Below are 7,306 nucleotides of genomic sequence, written 5' to 3'. Positions count from 1 at the left end.
ATAGTAAGGCCTTGTTAAAATTAATTCTGAGTCTGTTGGCTACCAAAAAACAATTACTAGAAAATGGAAATCAAAGTCTAAACCAATTGCATTTGAAATTTTTAATACTGTAAAAGAGATGAAAGAACTGGAAATGGGATCTTTAGAAAACCAAAGGCACAAATTATATAGAAATAAACGGACACTGTGGGAACAATATCTGCAGAATAGTATTCAGGATGTGGTCTGGGCTTTAAGGGGAGGCAGGAATTGAGAAATGTATATAATGGTGGACTGATGATAGTTCTAAAGAAAAAAAGATATGACGTATAATGTTTGTAAATGAAAAAAAAAATCACTGATGGTTTGTCTTCTGTTCTATTAATATATGCCTGCCTATGTCTTAAGAGAGAATTTAATAAAGGTGCCTAAAATGGATTTGTGTGGGATTGCCTTGTAAAAAATGGAACTGCTTCACAAATTTGCATACCATCCTTACACAGAGACCATGCTAAACTTCTCTGTATAATGCTGTTATAACATATATGCTGCCAAAACAACCACAACCTCAGAAGTGCAAGAATTAAACAACCCAACAGTAAGGGAACTGAGAAACTCAGTGTATGAGCATGGTTCAAAGATGTAATTAGTACAGATGGGATGCTAAATATATTTTGAAGCAGTAACAGTTAAAGAGACACAGCATAATGGTGCTCTCAGATATACAGCATGGAGAAGCATTTGTTAGTCCAGGACCTGAGAGGCCCAATCTCACTCCTGAATGTAGACAAAATGATATGTAGTGTACTCCACTAATACAGAAGAAAACATACTCTGCTTTCACAAATGTGCATTCATATCCCATGTCACTGGACTACTTAACCCAAATAATTCAGAGCATGGAAAATGCTGTTAAGATAGTGGAGGTGTACATACTTTTTCATTACTTGAAATAATAATGATAAATCACCTATGATGTGGCTTTAGGAAAGAATATGCAAGCTGCAAATGGCATAGATGTATGGCTAGACTGCACAGGAATGATTTACACACCACCACACTCTTGATAATTTCTTCTGTAAACTTAGTATGCAGTGGAGATTTATGACACCAGTGAGTTGTTGGAGAAGTGTATGGGGCTAGTAGTCCTAAGTTCATACATGTGTTAGTGGAATTTCCATACTGGGACACTGGGCATATCTGACAAAGCCAGACTCAATTTTTTCCTGCTCTTCCTCTAAGTCCTATAAGAAGTGAGGGGTTCCCATCTATAAACTCATAAAATAGATAACACTGCTGATTCTTCCTACCATAAATTGTCTTTCAAGGCTTAAAGACATTGAAGCTGTTCCCACAATAGAGATTTTTCAGAGGCTACAGAAGTGTTACACAATTACAAGAATGTGATTTCAGCATCTGTGGGGTATACATTAAAAACTTCAGAACAGATAGGCAGGTATACTGATGTCATTAATAATGCTTTTTCGATGGGACTTTCTGTCTTAAGGGATGTTGCTAACCTTTGGTGGGGGCAGGGGGTACTTAAAACTGTGGAAGACTGCATTTCTTCATTGTTGTGATACGAGTGGGCAATATGTAGGAAAAAAAGATTGGGTTAAGGTCAGCTCTATAGTGCAATGTTGGTGAGACATCATTTTTACCTTATCTACATGCAAATGGGGCTTTATTGGGAAACCATAACTTCCAATCTAGAATAAACTAGCTACTTGACTTCTTGTGTTCTAATTATGGACATTCTATACTGCTTGCCAAATAATTAAGTCCCAGTGTGTATAGATAGCCCTACATTCTCATTTATAGATTACAGATTCATAGATATAACAAAAATGTTATTCAGTCTTATGAAGTTTTACAACTTGCCAGTCTCCTCCCGCAGGCTGCACCTCTGTTCTCCAGGACAGCCTCAGCAGTCAATCCTGGAGTGAATTTGTGGATACCCATTCAGTAATCTATATTAGGTTTACATGAAGATAGTGAATCACACTGCTTAACATATGCAAGGGAAGTTTATTCTAGAGCTTTGGGAAGCACTGGGTCATAAACCTGTCCTCCACCATTTTATCTGTTGGTGAAGATTTAGGTCCCTGGTTCTAGTATTGGTGTAGATATTGGACTTGCATTGATAAAGGTTCCTGCACAATCGGGTCTCTAATGGCCCAATACATGAGAGAGATTTCACCCATAAAAGTCTATAAGACACTGAATAAACAGCTGGAGATTTCAGCCTTCCCCTACAGCTCAGGGATTTTAGGCCTGGATTCTTTATGGTTAGGAACCTTTGTGGTAAACATTGCTTGGTATGTTTAATGAGATACACCCCCAGTGAAGTATTGTACTCAATAACTGGTTTGCTCAATGCTAAGTAAAAGGATGCAATTACCTCTTTACACCTTGATAATATTCCTTTGTCAATTTGCTGTGCTAAGTAAAAGGATTTCGTGATGACCACTGTAACACAATGGTCAAAACATAGGGAGTTATCAACTGAAGTCCCTAGGTCCCTGACTAAATTTTCATTTTGAAGTGGTGTATTTTCTATACAGTATGATGAGGGAAGGGGGGCTTTCTACCAAATTTGGTGATAAAACACTTGTTAGCATTTAGTCTGAGCCTGATTTAGCACAAGACTTTATTTGGAAGAGGTCATACTTGGGTGTCACAGGGAAGCTTAACTCCTCTCAGTTTGTAGTCATCTGCAAACTTTGTTAGCCAGAGGTCTTGGTTCTTTGATTGGAGATCTGAGAATTAAGTTTTGAAAAAGGCAGGCACCAGCACCAAGCCTCGATGGTCACTTCTGGTCACTTTCTTAGTTTTTGATGAGGCTACTGCAACTCACATTGATTGCGTTTGTTCAGATAGTTTGCTGTCCATCTTACTGCATATGGATTTTTTTAACCATTTAGGTTCTGAATGATGCCAGCATGAGGAATGGTGTCAACGAACTTGTTCAGGTATAAATATGCCAGGTGTATCATCTGGCTAAGGTCTACAGTCCCTGAAATCCTTATGAAAGTTTACAAGATTCAGTAGCCAGGGCCCCCCCCCTCCAAACTGTTGAAGGTCAAGTTTAACAAGGTTTTTGATTTTGCAGTTTATGAGATTATTTAAAAAAAGCTCCATGGCTTTGTTGTGAGGATTGCAAGGTACAGAAGTCTGTAATTCAGTTTATTATCCAATATGCAATTACTATAACAAGCAGCTTAGCAACACTGTATTATTGGTGCATACTGAAGAGCTTTACTGGAAAAGCTAACTCAGACTCTGACATAGGTTGCTGTGATGGACAGGTTAGTTTGTTTTTGCGCCATTGCCTTATTCTATTTTGCATATTGCAGTTTATTTTCTTTACACTGTGTTTTACTTGTATTTTCCTTATAATAGTATGTTTAAACTAGCAAAGAGACCACAGCTGTGTCTCTTGTGATTCGCACAGAAAAAAGAAGTTATGTCTTACCATAACATTCCATCTGTGTTGTTGATGTTCTTTCATTCATCACTGATGGGTTTGGTTTTGAGCCCCTCGGAACTGTATCAGCCTAATACTAAGCTCACGTACACCAAACACTCTCGAGCTAAGCTGCTACCCATAATGCCCTTCTCCCTGTTACCTCAGATCAAGTTTGCATAAGACATATAGAAATAAAGCAGAGGCCATTTCTGTGCAAAACCCTGACACACCACAAGGACCCATGAGATCCACCAGGAGCCTTTGGTGGGGGACAGAGTGGGGGGTGTGATGAATGGAAGATCAACAACACAGATGGAATATCATGGTAAGACATAACTTCTTTATCTGATGTCGTTAGTCTTCTTTCCATTCATCACTGATGGGACAGAATCCCAAGCTACCTGAGAAACCTAGGTGGCCCTTATGAAAGAACATTCCTGAGCACCATTGAGTCGAAGGCCCCTCTTCCCCTGGAGACCATATCCAACTTGTAATGTTTGATGAAAGTGTGCAGTTTAGCCCAAATGGCTGCTGCACAAATGTCGTCCATAGAGGCTCTGGAGTGAAAGGCTACAGAGGTTGCTATAGCTTTAGTTGAATGTGCTTTGATATTGTGGGGTCTAAGCTCATTTACACATGAATATAAAAAAGAAATACAATCTCTGAGCCACTTTGATAAAGTGACTTTTGAAACAGCATATCCCATTCTTGGACCAGAGAAGGAAATGAAAAGTTGGTCTGTCTTGCGGATAGATTTAGTCCTGTCTAGGTAAAAACATAGTTGCCTATTCAAATCCAAGGAGTGTAGGTAGTATTCTGCTTTATTGGAATAGTTTGGGAAAAATACTGGGAGCTCGATGGATTGGTTCATAGAAAAATCAGAAACTACTTTGGGGAGAAAAGATGGATTAGTACTGTGAAGACTGGTAGAGATGGGTGAAGGCTGCCAGCCTAGTCAAATAAATTTGGTACATAATTCTATCATTTGTTAATACTGTGAAATGTTGAACTTAAAACAATGTGACAACATTGTCATCTGCTGTAAAGAAAGCTAAGTCAAGCATTTCTTGTTGGTCCTTTGAAATTAAAATTATTTCATCACTGCCTTTGATGTTTTACAAGCCAGCTCCAGTCCGGCTAGATGAAGGCTTCCTGCCTATTGTTTTAAGGCTAAAGTTAATGACCAGAATTTACATGTGGAATGTCCTTTATTGCTCTAAGTGTAAAAGAATGTAAATGCAGTTTCTGTCAGCCTGGGAAAACCAGGAAGGTGTAAAAGATGATGCAATGTTTAGCAGAACTGGAGTTTCAATTTAAACAGTGAGAACCAGAGATTATTAAGCATTTTTGTCTGGACATCCAACTCAGCACTGCCTTATGCTCTCTTTACGTAAGTAGTATGTTAGAACTGTGTTTTCTCCTAGAAGTAGCTAGGAATTAGAAACTATTAGACTAAGTGTTTTTCTGTTATGTCAGAACTGCACTACTGATTTATTTTAAGTATTTCTGTGTGACCTCTGAACTTTTGACTAGCACTGTATAGTAGAAAGTATTGTCTTGTGATTTTAATTATTTATTAAATATTTTAAAATCTTTTAACTGTGGCTGGTTTGTGTAGAGATAAGTTAGGCTCTAGAGTACATTGCATATTTATAGAGTTTACTGTCCAAGTCACTCCAAATAAGTCTTGACTGATTAGTCACACTTACCAATTGGATAATAATATTGCACAGTAATAATTGGACACCCTTTTAAGGGCCTTTGAGTAGCTGATAAATATTAGCTGGGTGGTGGCAAGTGGTACTACCGTATAGTCTGGGTAAAAGGGGCACAGCTGGAGAACCTGTGCCAGCCTTCCCCAGAAGTGTCTGTGAGGTTCTGTAAACTCTTATCTCAAAGTGTGTGTGTGTCAGCTACTTGGGCAGGGACACGAAGCACTGGTTGGACAGAGTGGGTGCTGGAGATTTTAGCTTGCCCAGCTAGGCTGAGATCTGGACCCTATAGCTGTGCCAGTGGGGTGTCTTATTGGGGACCTGGGCAACAAGGGAGTGACACAGCCCTGGACTGACTGTGATCTCTGTGTGCTCTTAAGAGAAATTGCACTTTACTGTGTGTATTTGTTATCCTTTCCTAATATATGAGATGCCCTCTCTGGTGTTAGTGGTGAGGATTGAGGCTCCTTGATTGCTGAGCCAGGGCACGGGCATCACAAGTACATAGAGATACTCTGTCTTTATGAAATATTAGGTATGGTCTCTTGATGCATAAGGCATGTAATTCTGAGATCCGTCTAGCTGAAGTGACAGCTACCAAAAAGAGAGATTTCCATAAGAGGAATTTGAGATTACATTTTGCAGCAGGCTCAAAGGGGGGGTTGAGACAGTGACTACAGTACTAGGGTCAGATTCCCATGTCTCTAATGGACATCTAATTGGGGGTCTGTTGTAAAACACTCCTTTGAGAAAGGTTTTGCATAGGCGAAGGGACATAAGTGGAGTGCCCTCTAATCTGTTATGGAAATTGGAGACTGCTGCTAAATGGACTTGTATGGTAGAGGCTAATGCTCCGTTTTCAAAGAACTCAGAGAGGTATTGAAGGATGACAGAGACCGGAGCTGAGAAGGGATCTAGCAACTGATAGGAAGACCTTCTACATTGCCCACCTTATCATGAAGGGATTCTGCCCTGAAGAGAAGCTCTATTCATTCAGTCGAAAGCTTGCTGCTCAGAGGTGACCTTTGCCTAACATACATCTAGATCCGTCAGAGCCAAGAGGCGGAGATTTAGACTTAATAAACGACACCGCTGGAGGGAGATGGAGGACTAGATCATCACTGCATCACTGTGGAATAAAAAAATAAATATGTGAGAGGCAGAGCACACTTGGCCTCTTGTTCAAGAGAAATCTTGACCCAATGGATGAGATCGCAGATATACCCCAGGGATTACCTCCTTTAGACCATAGAGAAAACATTTTCCACATATCTCTATAAAGTTTTCTGGTGGATGGTTTACGGGAGGCCAGAATAATATCGTGAACAGGTGAGGAAAGGTATTCCTGCCTGGCGACTAACGAAAGTGGAGAAACCAAGTCGTCAGCTTGAGACTGGACAGATTTTGGTGAGTCAACCTTTAGGGGTGAGAAATCAAGTCTGAACGAGTGTCCAGGATCCCTGGGGGCTGTAACAGATGAGGCCGGAGGAAGGGGAACCACACTTGATGACGCTAGAATGGTGCAATGAGGATCACCTTGCATCTCAACTGAGTAGCTTTCTTTAAAAATAGAAGTATCAACGGAATTGGAGGATAGGCTTAGAGAAGACCTGTGGACCAATTGTGAGTCAGAGCATCTCTCAGGGACTCCCCCTCTGGGGGAAAGAGGGCAAAGTAGCTGCTGCATTTGTTGTTCATAGGGGAGGTGAAGAAGTCACAGCAGGGCTGGCCCCAATGGATGAAAATATTTGCCATCACTTTGGGATTAAGAGACCACTCTTGTGGAAGGAGAATGCATCTGCTCAACCTGTCCGGAATCACTTTGGAACTCCCTGGCATGTGCATTGCTTTTAGAAAGTGGTCGGAAGCTATCGCCCAGTGCCAAATTCTCATGTCCTCTCGACACAGAGGGTAGGATTTGGTTCCTCTTTGTTTGTTGATATACCAGGCTACTGACATATTGTCTGACTGAATTGCAATCATTCCAGGGGGAAGAAGTGTATGTAATGCCTGCAACGCTAACAGCACCGCTCATCTCCAGAACATTGATATGCAGGTTGGCCTCTAAGCTCGACCATGTGCCTTGGACTGTCTTTCCTGAAAATGGCCCCCACCCTATCAGGGAAGTGTCCATGGTCACAGTGGC

The 7,306-nt window shown here is 40.6% G+C and overlaps 1 non-coding gene across 1 annotated transcript; it reads right to left on the bottom strand.

Moving 5' to 3' along the window:
• Positions 1 to 437: 437 nt before the first annotated feature.
• LOC122809870 lies at positions 438 to 539 on the bottom strand. The gene has a single exon (XR_006365983.1). It is a non-coding gene; the product is annotated as a U6 spliceosomal RNA (small nuclear RNA).
• Between the last annotated feature and the right edge of the window lie 6,767 nt (positions 540 to 7,306).

Source organism: Protopterus annectens, chromosome 8.part0 (assembly GCF_019279795.1).
Source record: "Protopterus annectens isolate FY-2018-M chromosome 8.part0, PAN1.0, whole genome shotgun sequence".
NCBI classification, from domain to species: domain Eukaryota; kingdom Metazoa; phylum Chordata; order Ceratodontiformes; family Protopteridae; genus Protopterus; species Protopterus annectens.
The sequence above is the reverse complement of the archived record's forward strand: the minus strand, read 5'-3'. Positions and strand labels throughout refer to the sequence as shown.